Source organism: Cebus imitator, unplaced genomic scaffold (assembly GCF_001604975.1).
Source record: "Cebus imitator isolate Cc_AM_T3 unplaced genomic scaffold, Cebus_imitator-1.0 Scaffold468, whole genome shotgun sequence".
In the NCBI taxonomy this organism is placed as follows: Eukaryota; Metazoa; Chordata; class Mammalia; order Primates; family Cebidae; genus Cebus; species Cebus imitator.
The window spans coordinates 1,479,904-1,498,867 of record NW_016107783.1 but is presented as its reverse complement, the minus strand read 5'-3'; the positions used below and the strand labels follow the sequence as shown (position 1 = coordinate 1,498,867).

The 18,964-nt window shown below is 36.9% G+C and overlaps 1 protein-coding gene across 7 annotated transcripts in view; it reads left to right on the top strand.

Moving 5' to 3' along the window:
* The window catches only part of DACH2 (dachshund family transcription factor 2), a 632,920-nt gene that overhangs the window by 43,849 nt on the left and 570,107 nt on the right, over positions 1-18,964 (top strand). The window lies entirely within an intron of this gene.

The window sequence follows — 18,964 nt, the reverse complement described above, 5'->3', positions numbered from 1 at the left end:
CTTCTACAAAACTTTTCTTCCAATTTGAGAATATGAAGCTACCAGAATGTATCTAAGTCTGAGATTCTACTATAAGAAAGGATAAACCTCTAGGACATGGAATGTCAGAAGGATGGTAATAAAGTTAGAAGAAAAATAGTCAAAGGCATAGGATAAAGGAAATAATAATGCAATCCTAGACTTGATTTACCGTCATATACTTTTAACAGTTTGTAGGGAACTGCTGGTCCTGTCTTCCAGCAACTACTAATATAGAAATGGTACACAAATGAAGCAAGTTATTTTATTGATTGAATAGCCTTTTTAACCCCAAAGAAAATGAGCTTTAAAAACTTCATGTGGTCTGACACATCTGTACAATTGATGAAAGGAATGCCAAATAGCAATTGCCAAATAGTAATTCCAGGACAGCCAAACTCTGCTAATGTTGTAACTGACATGAGTCACTAAGACCATTCTCTTTTCACTGGTCCTCAGTCTAATTGCTGTAAATTAAAAACTAAGGGAAGATGGAGAAGATAGTAGTTGAAACTTAGGGTGAATTAGCAGCTGGAAAAAGTTGTGTTGCCTTCTACTCCTAAACTTTGGTCTAGTTACAGTCAAAGAGGTGTTCTTTGTTGGAACTTAGGATAAAGTAATTTTCTTGTGGCTAGACCACTGATCTTATCAAATAGCGTGTTTGATATTAGTTGTTATCTTTAAAAAATGATATGCCCCGTGGTGGGCTCCTCAATGTTGTCCTAATCCTTGGAACCTGTGAATATTACCTTATGTGATAAAAGGATTTTGCTGATGTGATTAAGGTGAAGGATTTTCATATGGAAAGATTATTTTGGAATGTTCATGTGGTCCCAAGGTGATCAAAAGGGGCCTTTTAAGACCGAAGTAGGGAGATCAGAGTCAGTAGAAGGAGATGACGATGGAAACAAGAGGTTGGAGTCATGCAAGGAAGGGGCCATGAGCCAAGGAATGCAGAGGTCTCTACAAACTGAAAAATGTAAGGGGACAGATTCTTTCTCAAAGGAACCATCTTTGTTGACACCTTGATTTTAGATTTGGGTTTAGATTTCTGCCCTCCAGAACTGTAAGCCACTAAGTTTGTTGTAATTTGTTTCGTCAGCAATAGGGAAACAACACATGCCTTAAGCCCCATTTTCTATCCACTGCATCTAGCTTTCCTACTTTGGTCTTTGGTTTTGAAACTAAACATGACTAACATGACTGAACACATGGTAGACAATCAACATTTATTCATTGAGGATCTTACCAGAAAAGCTAGTAAAAGATTAATTTGAAGTGACCCAGTATTTAAATAGAGAATATCTATATAGTCAAAGGACAATTTTTGGAAAGGATTTGGAAATGCTTCAAAATTCCTGTAAAATGCTTGAATTTGTCTTGAACAGATTAAAGACCAATGTGGTTAAATTCTGTGCAAAGCACTATAGGTCTCCATATTTAGAAAGTGTGGGTAGTTAGCAGTCCTTAGGAAATTTGGCATTATATGTTGTTTTTCATCTCTAGCAGAAATATCTGAGTGCAGTAGGCCATCCACATTACTGTTTGTATCACTGGAATTAACATCTAATTATAGTAAGTAGGAAGAAAGTTAGTTTGGGGTGTTTGGGGGTATTTGGTTACATTAACCTTCATGAACCATATCAGTGAACAAATGTAATTAATTTAATTGCTTAAGACTCCATCATATTGATAGGTACAAATAATGGACAAGAGCATATGAAGATAGGCATGTTTAAAATAATAGCCTATATGGTGCTAATCCCAGCTACTCGGGAGGCTGAGGCAGGAGAACCACTTGAACCTGGGAGGCGGAGGTTGCAGTGAACCAAGTTTGCACCATTGCACTGTAGCCTGGGCAACAAGAACAAAACTCTGTCAGAAAAGAAAAAAGAAAAGTAGATGCTAGCAAGGTTGTAGAGAAAAGAGAACACTTATATACTGCTTGCGGGAATGTAAATTAGTTCAGCCATTGTGGAAACCAATTGGGTCATTTCTCAAATAACTTAGAACTAACTGCCCTTTGACCCAACAAGCCCATTACTGGTTACATACCCAAAGGAATATAAATCATTCTACCATAAAGACACATGCATGTGTATTCTCATTCTAGTACCATTCATAATAGCAAAGACACAGAATCAACCGAAATGCCCATCAATGGTAGACTGGATAAAGAAAATGTGTTATATGTACACCATGGAATGCTACACAGCCATAAAAATGAACAAGACCATGTCCTTTGCAACACAACACAGATGAAGCTGGAAACCATTAGCTTATTTGAACTAACACAAGGAAAGAAAACTGCACACTCTTACTTATAAGTGGGAGCTAAGCCCCAAGTACATCTAAGCACAAAGAAGGGAGCAACAGACACTGGGGCCTACTGTAGGGTAGTGGGTGGGAGGAGGGTGAGGACTGAAAAACTACCTATAAGGTACTATGCTTATTATGTGGGTGACAAAAATCCGTACGCCAAACCCCTGTGACATGCAATTTACCTATATAACAAACGTGCATGTGTACTCCTGATCCGAAAATAAAAGTTAAGAAAAAAACTAATTCAAAACATTTTTTTTAGGCTGGGCATGGTGGCTCACGCCTGTAATCCCAGCACTTTGGGAGGCTGAGGTGGGCGGATCACTTGAAGTGAGGTGTTTGAGACCAGCCTGGCCAACAGGGTGACACCCATCTCTACTGAAAATACAAAAATTAGCCAAGAATGGTAGTGGGCGCCTGTAATCCCAAACACTTGGGAGTCTGTGACAGGAGAATCGCTAGAACTCGGGAGGCAGAGGTTGCAGTGAGCCGAGATTGGGCCACTGCACTCCAGCTGGGTGACAGTGTGAAACTCCATCTCAAAAAGAAAACAAACAAACAAACAAACAAAAACTTAAAAAATAATCTTAACTGATTACTTTTATTCAACTTTAGTTTCTCTTTATTCTTACTGTGTTTCTCTGCAACTACTGACTCCCTGACTTGTGCTTGGTAAGTGAGGCAATGTTGGTTTATATGCACTCTCTGGCACTCTTGTGAGGTGCTGGCCTCATCTCTGTCAATGTCCCACGTGTGTGTAGTATCTGTTTGGTGTGCTTCAATGGAGCAGCAATCTATGCTAAATCACAAAATGAAATTTAAAAAATTGTGGCATATTCAGATTTACACACAGGCAAGTTTCACAGAACAAAGGTCAAAACCCACAGCTACAGGAAATGGCATTTTGTGCATGTAATTGCTGTTTTCTAGGTTATTACCTCCTTGAAATCGGTAACAAGCCTTGTTTGTGTTGATTCTTCCCCAAACAATGCCTTACAAATAGTAGGTGCTCAGTAAGTATTGAGCTTAATTGAAACATTATAATTAATATTTTATTAAATATTAAATCAGGCAAATAGCTGCTTTTAATTTTTACTATTTGAACTATTTGCAACCAGCATGATTTTAGTGTATGTGTATGTGAATGTGTATGTTTATGTGTATGTGTGTAGCCTAACATAAGGCCTGCTACATAGTGAATGTTCAGTTAATGGCAATTCACAACAGTAATATGGAAAAAGATCCAATCTTCCTTTACAGATACGCATTAGAGATTTGGTGCATTGTTGCTATAAATTGTTGACTTAGTTAACTCTATGTAACCTTCTAAAATAAATTTAACAATTAGTGTTCACTAATGTATTTAGGATTAGAACAGAAATAGTTGATTGCCGGTAAGTAAATGATCTATTCCTGGTTCCTGTCTTCAAGAAATACCGTTGAGTAATCAAAGTTTGCACACATAAAATAACAAAATAATATAATTACTTCTCCCACAATGTGTGACACAAGCTCTTAAGTTCTGCAGAAGTTTGGAAAAGGAAGGGATGTCAATGTTTTCAGGATTTTTTTTTAAAGTAAGTCTGCTTTTTATTTATTTTGGAATAGTGTGGAGAATCACAGCCTCCTTATCCTTAAACATTTAAACTATATACACGATTTGCAAGAATTTTGCTTTTTTTATGCAGTATAGTGCCCTCTGGTGAATGTTCATTCCTGCATAAGAAATCAATTTCACTGATTTATTTTGTAAAGTTAGTTATCATTGTATGAAACGTAACTAGAAAATAAATTCTGTTTACTCATTAGTTTCTAGAAAATTGTGACATGTTGAGTAAGAGAAAGACAATATTCTAGTTTACAATTAAAGGTTTTAAATGATTGTAACTTAAGCCCACGCAGATTTCTTTTACAAAGCGAAAGGAAAATTTGCCTGCCTTCTTCCTGCAGCTACTTTCCTCTGTGAGAAGCAAATTAAACTATCTGTGTTTACTGATAGTGTTACCAGTTGTTACTTTTGCATTTCTTAAAGAAAAACCAGTTTTTACTTAAACGGATACATTAATGAAACTATAATGAAGTCGAGGGCATTATTCTACAGGGGAAACCATTTGATTTGTAGGCTCAAATATCCCAGGTCAAACTGGATTGCATTAATTTTTCCCCTTATTTAAATCATGAATTATCTTTTTGTTTTTGTTTTTGTTTTTAAGGAGTGACAAGTTTAATAGGCAACAAAGACGGAAGAAGGAAACAGCTCCGCCATACAGAGACGGGGGGCGGGGATTGAACAAAGAGAAAACACCCTAAAGCATGAATTATATTTTAACCCTTTATTAAAAACATGCTTACTTAATGAGATAGAATCTACTTTTTCTGGATATAACTGAAAGTTAGCTTGTGTTTAAAATGGTTTGTAACAGCATAGTGAGTCAGGGCAAATACCTATTTTAGTTAGATATATTTTAAGATTTTCAATACAGACTATGACTTCAGTCCAATTCTTGACTTTTCTCAAGAAGTAAACTAAACTTCACCAAAACAAAAAGGTGAATATCTTAAAAGAACAGTAATTGTCCTTACCAATGTTTAAATTCTAGGTACTAAGAACTCCTTCAGATAAGTAACAAGACAATTAACAGGAGGTTTAATCTGCTATTTGTGAATGACTCTATTGTTTCTTTTAGAGGTCTGATTATAGTACTTATAAAGACATTAACATATATATATAAATTTATTTTTAAGTGGACATAATTGAAGGGAATATGGTTTGAATTCTGCTAATTATTCATGTCAACTCTGCTGTTCACATCATGTTGTTATTATCTTCCTTGCCCACTAGTAACTTGTATGTATATCACTTGAAACTCCCTTCTGAACTGACAGATTGATGGAAATATTTAGAATTCCATGTGACATAGGAAGAAACCAGGTTAGCCCAGTTCAGCTAATTTGACGATTGAAAACTAATTAACATTGACTTGTTTGTTGCAAAAATATCACAGCCATGGAGAACTTGGTCAAAAATAATGCTTATCTTATTTTGGAGAATTTAGTGCATCTTGGAAAAAATCCTGCATATTCTTCATGAAGAAACTTATATATTCATTAAAATGTATTCTCCCTTCAAGATATAGTTAAGTAGAAAAATTTGGACTGGATATTGGGGGCAAGATGGAGGACTAGATGAAGCCAGTTGGAACAGTTGCCACCGAGGGATCGAGACAAATGGCTTACTAACAGATCTTCAGAAGGAAGGCACTGAGAATGGACAGAGGGAAGACATGGAAGATAGGCTGAAGAGGAAGGAAACTGGAAACGCTGCACCAGGCTACAGCACACTAGGACTCATTTCTGGCCTCCAGTGAAATCAGGGGAATGAATGAATTGAACTGACAAGGAGCAACCTGCTCTTGCCATGGGCCTCTGGAATCCTGGCAGAAGGAGACTGACCCCTTGACCACCATGAACACTCAAGTAGGCAGGGAGAACTGCTTAGAGAAATGGTAGGGTCAGCATGCCAGCTGATGTGGAGCCCAGAGGGCTTGGCATGGGAGTCCCTGTAACAAAGCATGGTCAGTGAGGACCACCCCTTAGGCTTGACTTGTTCCCACAGGAGACATTAGCCTTAGAGGAACTCTTGGACTTGAATTCTGCAGGACAGCCTTGCCCATCAGATGGGGCCAGTCTGACTTGAGCATCCTTTAGTCTGCTTGCCTTTCCTGGGGCCATATCCTGGCTGTGCCTGCTTGCAGGGCAGACTTTGGTGCTCTGGGGGCCTGCGTTATAGCTTCTGTGTTAAGGGACCATGACTGACTGGTGGAGAGGTCCAGCAGTGGGGCCTCCATGGCTATGCACCAGTCACCTTGCTCCTTCCCTGCACTGCAGCTTCTCCTGTGCCCATAGCAAGCCCTACTTCTTTGTGCCACCATGTGCGTGTGCAGGCAGGTTTTGGTTTCTTTGTCTGCCAGCCAGAACAGTGTGTGTGCCTGCACCCTGCCCTGTCACTGCCACAGCAGGAGTGCAGTCCACCTCCCTTTCCCTCACCAACTGCCATTGCACTTGGAGCTTTGATGGGCACAGAGCCAGCCAGTCCTGCCTCTGCCAGTGCCTTGCCCTTGTGCCAACACTGTTTTGGGAGTGCAACTAGGCACAGAGAACAACGTACCCTCCCCCACCCTGACTGACTATGCGTGTGGTGCAGAGAAAGCACACAGACCCATGCTCACCAGTGCCCAATCCCTGTTCCAATACCACCACCAGTGTGGCCTCACAAACAGTTGCGAGCAGAGTCCCCCTACACGCCCACCAGTCACATTGCCTCCACTGTTGTGGTGAATATCCACACAGAGGCAGGCACCCTGATGCCCACTAGCACCCTGCCACAGTCAATGAGTATGCACCCTGCCATGCTACTGCTGCTACTGGCATGTGCAAATGAGGACAGATCCCCTTGCCACCACCCTACATAGTGCTTTGGCTGACACCACCCTTTGGAGTATAGTGAGCAGTGGTCCAGGAGCACATGACTCCCCCACACATCCCAGTGCAGTGGGTTTCTAACCTCAAGGAGCCGAAGTCAGGGCCCAATACAAGTCTCCTCAGTTAGAGCACCCAGTCCAGGAGTTGGGAGCTGGGTGTTGGCTTCCTAAAGTCTTCCAGAAATGAAGACAAGTAAGCTGAATCCACCTTATACCATAATCAAACCCTCAAGATAATCAAATAGGATAAAAGAAAAAACCCATCCAAAGGTCAGCAACTTCAAAGACTGATGGAACATAGGCCCAGAAAGATGAGAAAGAACTTGTGCTAGAACCCTTACAACTCAAAAAGACAAGAGAACCTTCTTTCCTCCAAATGACCATACCACCTCTCCAGTAAGGGTTCTGAACTGGGCTGAGATGGCTGAAATGACAAAAACAGAATTAACAATATGGATAAGAATGAAGATCATTGAGATACAGGAGTACATTGACACCCAATCCAAGCTAGTTAAGAATCACAATAAAATGATGAGGGAGTTGACAGACAAAATAGGCAGTATAGAAAAGAACATTAACTGATAGAACTGAAAAACACACTACAAGAATTTATTAATACAACCATAAGTATTAATAGCAGAACAGACCAAGCAAAGGAAAGAATCTCAGAGCTGTATGATTGGCTTCCTAAAAGAAGACAGGCAGACAAGAATGGAGAAATAAGAATGAAAAAGAACAAACAAAGCCTCCTCGAAATATGGAATTATGTAAAGAGACCAAATCTATGACTCATTGGTGTCCCTGAAAGAGATGGGAAGAGTACAACCAATTTCGAAACCATGTTTCAGGATATCATCCATGAGAACTTAGCCAACTTAGCTAGAGAGACAGATATTCAAATTCAGGAAATGCAGAGAACCCCAGTAAGATACTTCACAAGAAGATCATCCCTGAGACACATAATCATCAGATTCTCCAAGGTTGCAATAAAAGAAAAAATGTTAAAGGCAACTAGTGAGAAAGGCCAGGTCACCTACAAAGGGAATCCCAGCAAACTAACAGCAGACCTCTCAGCTGAAAACCAACTAGCCAGAAGAGATTGGGGCCAATATTCTTAAAGAAAAGAAATTCCAACTCAGAATTTTATATCTGGACAAACTAAGCTTCATAAGCAGAGGAGAAATAAGATCCGTGTCAGACAAACAAATGGTGAGGGAATTTGATACCAGCAGACTGCCTTACAAAAGCTCCTGAAGGAAGCACGAAATACAGAAAAGAAAGACCATTATCAGCCACTGCAAAAACACACTAGAGTGCACAGATCAATGATACTATAAAGCAACTATATAAACAAGTCCGTATAATAATCAACTAATATGATGACAGGATCAAATCCACACATATGAATATCAACCTTGAATGTAAGTGGGATAAATGCTTCAATGAAAGGGCAAAGAATGGCAAGCCGGATAAAGTATGAAGACCCAATGGTATGCTGTCTTCAAGAAACCTATCTCACATGCAATGACGTGTATACCAAGTATACTTGGTAAAAGGGTTTACTATACAGATTTATAGTAACTTTAATTAGATGATTGCATTTGTAAAATATTTTAATTACCTCAGGTAATTCTCAAAAAAGGCCTCTGAAGTTGACCGAAAATATATTATCATACCCAAATGGTAGCTGAGGACACTGATGCTTAAAAAAGTGAAATAACTTGTCTAAGTATGACAGCTAGTAAATTCCAGTGTCAGGAATTGCCTTCATCTTTTTTTCTCAAATAGACTTACTTATTTTTTAAATTGACATATAAAATTCTATGTATTTATCACATACAACACAATGTTTTGAAGTACATATAAAATGTGAATATTAGCTATATAATAGTCAAGATATGGAAGCAACCGAATTGTTTATCAACAGATGAATAGATTTAAAACATCTGGTATATATCAAAAATGGTATAGAATTCAGCTATAAAAATAACATTTTTTTTGTTTGTAACTACATGGATGAATCATGCCCCCATCTTCTGATTTTGATTTTTGATTGAGACCCAGGAATATGATTTTCTAACAAGCTCCTTAGGTAACTCGTCAGCAGATAGCACTTGAGGATTATTACATTTGTAAACTGAACTGGGGAGTGGAAAACAAGAATAGAGTTTGGCAGAAGAGTTATCTAAAACAGAAGTAGATGTCTAGGGGACTGTAATGGGATTGTAGAGGACTGTAGGGTAGAGTCTGGGAAACATGGAGAAAGAGTTAAACTTCTAAGCCCTTAACCCAATTCCTTAGTTCAGAAACATGGAGCAGTGGTTGTGGTGGTGGTGGTACTGCTGTTTTTTTTTTTTTTTTGTTATTATTTATGTATTTAAGTCAACGTCAAATTAAGCAGAAGTGGAGCAAATTTAAGTATAAAAAGTATCTGTCCTCCCTTACTTGGACCTAATGGTGAAAATCAGAATGCATATCTTGCAGGAAATATAAGCTCCAAGAGGGCAAGATCTTTGCCTGCTTTCTTGATTGTTCTCTCCTCAGAACCTAGAACCATGTCTGCTACAGACTATGTGCTACAAAAATATTTATTGAATGAAATTTCCTGTGGAAAGATATGTTTTAAATGTATCCTTTGTTCTTGTTAAGAAATGGTACTGTTTCTGTAATTGAAGTCTCAAAAAGCTAAGATATCAGAACATAACATAAAAGCAATAGTTGTTTGGTTGCATTGCTGTTTATGGAGCTTCCATAAATACCCCCCAAGAATGGGCTGATCACTGTTTGGAAAGGCATGATCTCAGTGGCTGTTGGGTCTTTTTTTTTTCCCCATTTTTTTTTTTTTGCATTTTAGGTTTTGGGGTCCATGTGAAGAACATGCAAGATTGTTGCATAGGTACACCCGTGGCAGTGTGATTTGCTGCCTTCCTCCCCATCACCTACATCTGGCATCACTCCCCTTGCTATCTCTCCCCAGCTCCCCACCCCCCACCGTCCCTCCCCATCTCCCCCCAACTGACTCCAGTGTGTAGTGCTCCCCTCTCTGTCTTTTTGAAATAAAACTGTTACTCCAGGTGTATTATACACGCAATAGACCTTTGTGGGCTGGCCTAGGGATATGACATTTAGAATGAGTTGCATCAATTGACTTGCAATTTAGGAAAGTGGCAAATCAATGTTCAGGGGATTACTATGAAATTATCTAAAATATGTTTGCTCTTTGGTAAGGTTTAATTTGTACTAATTTTTTGATAATTCTAATTATGATCTTTAAGTATTTATTACAAGGGCGTTTTATCCACCATCTGATTTATATTGAGACTCACAGCAGCAGCTCAATTGGATGGGAGGTATTATCCCTATTTTATAGTTGTTATTTGATATGCAAGGAGTTAAAGCAAGGCATATCAAGTTGCTTTGATATTTGGTCTAGTTTTCTTATCAGTTTCCTTTTTGATAAGGTAAAGTCACAAGGCTGGGTTCACATCATTTAATTACTCTGAAAATTTAAAGTAACAAATATAAATTCAGAAACACTTTTCAAATTGTAGTTAAAGCAATAAATGATAAGAGTACAGTTAAAGAGAATAATTTGCTGCTTCGCACAAGCCCAACAATATAATAAAAGATAACTAAAAATAATTAAAGGTAAAGAATATAATTTCCAAAGCATGTTCTCGTGTCTTATTTCACTGAATTCTTGAAATAGTCTCTATTTTAAAGGTAAGGAAACTGAGTTTCACAGGAAACAAATGACTTGCCCAGGCCTATATAACTGGAAAGAGTTGTTCCACTTCTATAAATTATATTTCTCCAAGTGTGCCCAATAGAAAATAAGTTAGAATGGTGATCATTAAAAAATCAGGAGACAACAGATGCTCAAAAAGATGTGGAGAAACAGAAACACTTTTACGTTGTTGGTGGGAGTGTAAATTAGTTCAACCATTGTGGAAGATGGTGTGGCGATTCCTCAAGGATCTAGAACTAGAAATACCATTCGACCCAGCAATCCCATTACTAGGTATAGACCCAAAGGATTATAAATCATTCTATTATAAAGACACACACACACATACGTTTACTGTGGCACTGCAAAGACTTGGAACCAACCCAAATGCCTATCAATGATAGACTGGATAAAGAAAATGTGGTACATATACATCATGGAATACTATGCAGCCATAAAAATGGATGACTTCATCTCTTTCATAGGGACATGGATGAATCTGGAAACCATCGTTCTCAGCAAACTGACACAAGAACAGAAAATGAAACACCACATATTCTCACTCATAAGTGGGTATTGAACAATGAGAACACATGGACACAGGGAGGGGAACATCACACATTGGGGCCTGTCGAGGAGTGGGGGCTAGGGGAGGGATAGCAGGGGGTGGGTAGGCTGGGAGGTTAACATTAGAAGAAATACCTAATGTAGATGACGGCGGGTGGATGCAGCAAATCACCATGGCACGTGTATATCTATGTAACAAACCTGCACGATCTGCACATGTACCCCAGAACTTAAAGTAGAGCAATAAAAAAAGGAAGATAAAAAGACAGATTTTTAGGATTTTGTTGTTACACCTTATGATTCTGACAGAGGACAGTAATGAATCTAGAAACTGTCAACAACAAACTACTGTATTTTTAAATAAAACTATTTTTGTGGATCTATAAGCAGACTGAGAAAGGGTATAATTTGGTTTTGCTAATGTGAAAAGACAAGTTAATAGGTATTGGGGCTAAAGTTTTGACTTAAAACATTTATAATTGAGAATTTTCCTTGTGATGATCTGCTCACACATCCTAAAAAGGCAGAAAAATACTTATTCATGTTACAAGATAAGTAGCTTTGAGGTAAAAATTTGGACTTAACCATTTTCTATACTATAATACTGACTTCAGCTTGATTTTATTCTATTTTAGTTTTTAATATTTTTCATTTCCATTACTTCATAGAGGCCCTGTAACAATATATTTGCTTTTTGTTAAAGAAAATAAAAACAGAATCACAACTCATCCCAGCAGGTTAAGCCTTTCAGTCTGCCCTCCATAGTACTTTTTAAATGTGGTAGTGATATTTTGTTACTCAATATTAGTATAATTTCAATATTAGTATAATTTACAATGAGAAAATACTATAGTTTCTAATATAAGGCATGAATATAGCATAAATTTTCTAATCACAAATAGTAGTAACTTTTTTGAAATTTAATTCCTGGGCAGACAGTGTGTTTTAGAGGACTTTGAACTCTTACTAGGAAAAACATAAAAATGTAGCTTTTGTTATCATCACATGGCCAATATAACTGTACAATTGGTTGTGTTAAGAATTGAAGATCAGGGTTCATGGATTACATTGTCAATTTTGTCATAAACTTCCTATTTGACTGTGAACATCCAACTTCACACCTCTTGTTCTTGAATTTACCTTCTGTAAAATGTGGTAATAATATTTAACTACGTTATACAGGATGTTATGAAGCTTAACTTTCCTTTTTCAAGATTCCCAAATATAAAGGACCATAAAAAATATTAGCACTACTTTATTCTGACTGGCATATTTGTGACCAGTTTTAGCACAGTATGTATAAATAAATAGGTGAGGTATAGTCTTCTCCTTTTTTCTATTGTGTAGTTTAAGAATTTTGCATGTATCTTTCCCTTATACTTCTCATGGACTGAAAGGAACTCATGGACTTGAAGGAACCATCTTGCACAACTCCTGACTTAAGTTGAAAATTTATGTATTTTATTCATTGACCAAACATTTATTGGACACCTACATGCCAGCAATTGGATTTTGTCCTGGAAGTTCAAAAAATGGTATTGTCCCTGTTTCTGCTTTTAGGGGGCTTAAAAGTATCAATTACAAGTTTCTTCAGCTGAGTCCTTCTGCTATTGCTTTATGTACCATGCAGGACTGCAGGACACTGATAGGGCCAAACAAAACATGTCAGTTGATCATGTGTACTATTCATGATCATGTCTGCTATTTCATAGGCATAAAGCTTAAGGCACTCACTCGTAGTTTCCATTATCCATCCATCATCTAGCTGTGAGACCTTGGGCACATCAGCTATGCTCTTTTGTATCTCAGTTCTCATCTGTGATCCCTAAAACCTCATTAGTTCTGAGTTTCTGTGGTTTCAATCTTCCAGTTATGGAAATGACACTGGTTTACAAAGGCGAGGACGTTTGTTTCTTTCGATTAGCCTCATTAGACAATCAAGACTGGCAAAGTGTCTGGGATGCAAGGTCTCCTATCAACCCTTGAGTAAATAACATCTTTCATGGTACGTTAAAGGGAAGTGATGAGCTTGGTGATTCTTTCTAACCCACCGTAAACACAAAAACTCTATAACCAAGTTTGTTGTCTGCTTGGATTGTATTTCCTTAAACTAGAGCAACGAACCAAACTGTACGTTACTTTGAGGTTATTGTTATGTGTAGTGACAAGTGAAGGCAGAAATGATACTTTTTATGTTTCAAACAAGGGGATTAATGTGATTTACTGTAGCTTTCTAGTAGGCTGATTTATCTTGCTCAGGATATCCTCATTGTTTGTACTCCTCAGAGTCCTTCAAAAACTCACGCACAATTTCTATCCCAGTGCAGATAACACAGGCTCGCCAAAAGTTTCAAGTTAGAATCTGTGTTTTTCCTTTCCTCCTTCCATGAGTGAGTGGTAGGAAGCTTGGAGGGAGGAGCTGGCCTCCTACCGCTTGTGTATCAAGGCCCAGCAACTCGATGCTTTAGGCTATTATTTCAAAATCCAATATATTCAAACTTTGGCCTCTGAGAGCAATAATATCAGTACACAGGACAATAGAGTGATAAATATAGAAACTTCATCAAGGAAAAGACTATATCCTGTCATTTTGAATCAATGTTAAGAAGATGATCTCAGCATTCAGTACCTACTATGGGCTTTAGCTTTGTGCTTACGAAGAAAAAGATGATTAGAAAAGAAGGCGACTCTGCTTCTTTCAAATATTATCTTAGCATAAAGAAATAAGTTTAATATATGCCAAGAGAGAGCTCCACTAACACTGGGATGATAATTTAACGTATGTCCCTTTTGAGCCTTGCATAATGGCTGCCATGACAGGTGGTGCAATGGACTGAAGAAGGGTTTGTGCATAGCCACCCAAAATTTGGCTGACTGGTGTAGCACACTGTTACATTTTCTAGCTTTATTTTTATTTCCAGTATTGGTTCATTTGTGACCATTTAAAAAAAAAGCCTCTCTAAAACTGCCCATTTTGTTCAAAAGTGTAATTACTATCTGTAGTTTTTGAATTACACATGATGTCATGATCACAAATGTGATTTTGTATTAAAATGCATGTACTTTTGCATTTAGAATGTGTATAATTTTTGAGTGTGATTATATTCTTTTAAGAATACTAATTTTAAAACCTCCCTCATTTAACCCTATGAGAGTCTAATTTTATAAACATCTCAAAAAGCAAAGGAATGAATTAGTAGTAACTTTATTATTGTTAGTCTATGGACTTTGGTTCTGCAAACTTCTGTTCAAGATTTCTTTGATAGTGAATTAAAAGAAAATAAAAGAAAGACAAGAAACACTGACAGTGGCTCAGAAGTTTTTTGCTGACTTTTAGTTAACAAAGCTCTCAATGACTACTAGTCTTCCACCTGCAATCCAGTGTAATAAACCTTCACTGAAGAAGTCAAATTCTAGGTGAAAAAAAGTTGGAAGCCCACACTTACACCATAAAACCTTGTTTATTACAACCATCAGTCTTCTAAGATATGCCCCACAATGGGATTTGGTAAAGCCATTACAAGGTGCCGTATGAGTTCCATTTGCCTACAGTAAATAGAATGTCAGAAGTGTCAGGGGGAAATAAATATCCGGCTGGTTAAAAGGGAGCAGAGATGGTTCAAAGCATCATTGAGAGGATTGATTTATCTGGCCCGCTGTAATGACTGCAGATGTGGATCTGTTATTCTAGATGAGCAATGAATTTGATGAGCTGATAGCACAGGGCCAGAGAGGCCTGGTTTTAATTACTGATGAGGAATTTATTTGTGAAGCACTGTGATTTACTGAGGGTTTGTTCTGTTATTGACAGGTGACCTTGGGGCTTTTATTTTCTGATGAGCCACAGAAAAGGGGCTTTTAGAAGAAATAATCAAATGAAAACTATTTTATCTGTACTTAGAATACAATGAAGTCATTTGAGATGCATTGTTGGGGTCGAAGCTATGTTCTTGCTCACACAAAAAGTTTGCCTCTGGGTTTTTGCTTATAAATTGCTGCTGATTTCTACTCTTACGTATATTTATATATTTTTCCTTTTAAGCAAGACTTATTTCTGTGACTACATATTGGCGTGGAAGTATGCTTCTGTCATTAATATGAACTGTTTAAGCAGAATTGGATGGAACCTTGGGATGGATGTCTAGCATAGCTGGCTCATTAAATAATAGCTAATTTGTGTACTGTGAATTGAGAGTCAGAAGGGAGAGTATTACTCTTGATATAGTTCTGTTGGTGACCAGCAGTTTCTTATTTTTATGTGTGATACAGAAAATCTAAATTAAAGAAAGGAAGGTCAAAAGAAGAACAATAATTTGTATTCATAGTTTTAACTCCCTATCAAGTTCAGAAATTTGACAAATGACAAATTTTGGATATTGGTAGTGCTATTTGTACACCCTTTATCTTAGCAAAATAGGGTTGGTCTGGCAATCCTATGTATTTTCTTTTAAATTTAAATTTGCTTCTTTGAGGCTTTCATCTAAAATATAAATTCAAAAGTGTGAGCTCCAAAGCATCACTTCCCTATTTTATTTCAGCTAGCAGTTTACAGAACTGATTCAGACTTCTGTGGCAAACAGTAATTTCAGTATGTGCACTCTGTTAGAGTTGTTTGTAAAAAACATTGAACCAGTTCATTTTAAAGAGAGTTTATTGTTTACCAGCCATTTAAAAAGTCACAAAAGAAAGAAAACATCTGGACTTCAGAAGTTACTAGAGAAGATCTGAATTGCATTGAATGATATTTATGTGTGTAAACTATTGTTGTTCATTTGGGGAGTCAAGGTTCAAGTCAGTGGGAGGTAGTCAACTAATGATCTTTTGCAATCTTTATATCTTACTGCATTTCTTTATTTTGCTTTAATTTTTGAAGAGCTAATAGGCAGGAGCACTACAGTTTTTGTGAGGATTGCAGTGTTTTCTGCTAAATTACTATACAATCCAGAATGTTGCAAATCTTCGCATATATAAATAAATGTGAGATTGCTTTGTCTGGATTTGTATGCAAGTAACAACTAATTAAACCATTTTACTTATAGTGTTATTTTATTAACTAATATTCTGAATGTTTTGGACTGAGGAATTTTTATGAATCATGAAAAGTATGACTACTTTAGAATGAATTTATGACCTAACAAGTACTCTAAATTGTATTATAACATGTACATAATGTATGTGTTCATGCAACTATGGCACTTTTTGATTTATCAAATCAGGTTGATTGGAATATCTTTAAAATTGAAGTTTAGTAGAGATCAAATAATAATTCCAGAAGAATTTGCCTGCCTTTTTGTCTGTATTGTGGTTTTATATTTTTATTGGGGAGACATAGTTTTTCCTTCTTGCATTTTTCTGTTGTGGAATTACCACTATAAACTATGTATACATTTTTATACTATCTCATTAACTAGGAGATTCACTTCTCATCTTACTAATTTTGGGTAGGTTAAGTTCCACTAAACAAATATTAAGTGTGTGTTTTAAGGCAATGTGTTCTCAATACTCTGACGCTCAAGCACGTTAGTTAAAGGATCAAATGGTTAAAATTAGAGGTTTTTTTTTTTTTTTTAAACTGCCGCTTTTACCCAGGAGGCACAAAAGTCATGCCTTCCTTCAAGCGTGTGACTTACTTCCACCATAGAATAAATTTTATCTGCCTTTACATACAGTCTTTAAACTCTTCAGTGCAGTATTCTATTAGCACTCTATTAGTCTCCAAAGAAAATAGCAGCATTTAAACTCTCCTAACAGTGTTACATTAGCACTTACTAGTCTCCAATGAAAATATAAATAAACGACATAAATTTTATTTACTGTGATGAGACAGAGGAATTAAAATTAAATACTTTTAAAAAGCAGCAAACAACACTGCCATGTATGTACCTATGCAACAATTTTGCATGTTCTTCACATGTACCCCCAAACCTAAAATGCAATAAAATATATTAAAAAAAAAGAAAAAAAATTAAAAAAAAATGTTGACCCAGGAAGGGAATGAGCATAATCAAGGGGCCATGTCTGGACAAAGGAATAAAGGTAGCATAGGCCCTTGCCTATGAATTGTGTATGCAATGTGACATCTAATGAACATATCAGAGTTTATTTATCCAAACTAGTTATTTAGAGACAAATATTTCCCAATAATACTGCTTCTGCTCATACCATTTTTGAGCCATCCATTTTTGGAATTATTTTCTAATTACTTGGTTCATCTTTCTAAATATAGGCAGTGGTGGCAGTCCTTGTCCTTTAGGATGGATTATTTTTCATTATAGCATCATAAAATGTAGATATTAGTGAAAAGCTGGGAAACGTATATTATCTGTTTTTAAGTCTCGTTTTCCTTGACCTTTCTGCAGCCTTTGAAAAGACTGACATTCTTTCCTTCCTTGCCTTCTGTGACAATATAATTTTTTTCCCTCTGTGATTTATTTTCGTTTGTTGGGCCCATTGTACCCCCATACCTAAGGAATAATAAAATTCTGTTCTTGGCTCTCTGTTCTTCTACTTCTATATTCACTGCCATGAAGAGTTCATGATTTAAATTACTACCTCATCAGAAATGATCCACAAACTTCAGAAACGATAGCTTCTCTTCTTTCCTGTGCTAAAATGCCAGTTGCCTTCAGTAGCGTCTACTCCGTGTATCCCAAACTGAACTCAGAATCCCATCTCTAAGTCAGCCTTAATACACTGTTCATATTAATATTAACTGTTTATATCATATATATATATATTCTTTAGAATGGTGTATGGCATCTTTATGTTTCCAATTTAAGAATCTTATGGTTCTCATTCATACTTTACGACTTTTGACCTCATTTTCAATCATTTACTCAATGTAACCCAAACTTTCCTTTTCAACATTTTTTCCCGAATTTTCCTCTTTTTATTCCCCTTCCTTATTTTCCATTTCTTGTCAACTCAAACATACCACACCTATAATGCTTTAGTAGCTTTCTGAGTGTTTCAGTTTATTCTTCTGGTTTATCCTTCATATTGCTTCTGGGACACTCATTTTCTTTTTAAAGTTGTATGGCATGATGTTATTCTCCTTACAAATCTTCAGTAAATCCTTAAGGGACTCCTTAGTTGCCCTTAGTATCAATTTGAACTCCGGAGCCAGGCATTCAGCCTTTTCATTTGATTGGTTACCTTGTATCTATAAAACTTTATCTGACCTTCAGAGTTTTAATTTGCACATCTTCAATTGTCACCAATGGACATGTGACTCACAAATTAATATTTTCAGTTTGATGTGATGGAAGGTTGAAACTAGTAAATCAAGTTGCTTGGCTTCTATTCAAGTAAGTGAGTGTGAGTCAGAGATCTCTACAGTGCATGCAGGATGACACTTAAATACTGATAGAATTAAATTAATGGCTTAAACAGTGTTCTATCATTATATCAACATTTAAGAGTAGCTATCTTTATTTTCCTAGATGAACATTTATATCACAGGTATAGCGTATCCAGACAATTTTTTGGTATTAGTTCCAGACACTTTTTTATTGTCTGTGTAAGATTCAAAATTAAGAAAATTTAGCGTCTTTTATAGCTGTAACCATTTGGGTTCACAATGAAAAACCTGATGGTTTTACATGTTCTCACTCATAGGTGGGTGTTGAACAATGAGAACACACGGACACAGGGAGGGGAGCATCACACACTGGGGTCTGTTGGGGGTGGCCAGGGGAGGGACAGTGGGGAGTGGGGAGGTTGGGGAGGGATAATATAGGGAGAAATGCCAGATATAGGGTAACAGGGGGATGGAGGCAGCAAACCACATTGCCATGTATATACCTATGCAACAATCTTGCATAATCTGCACATGTACCCCAGAACCTAA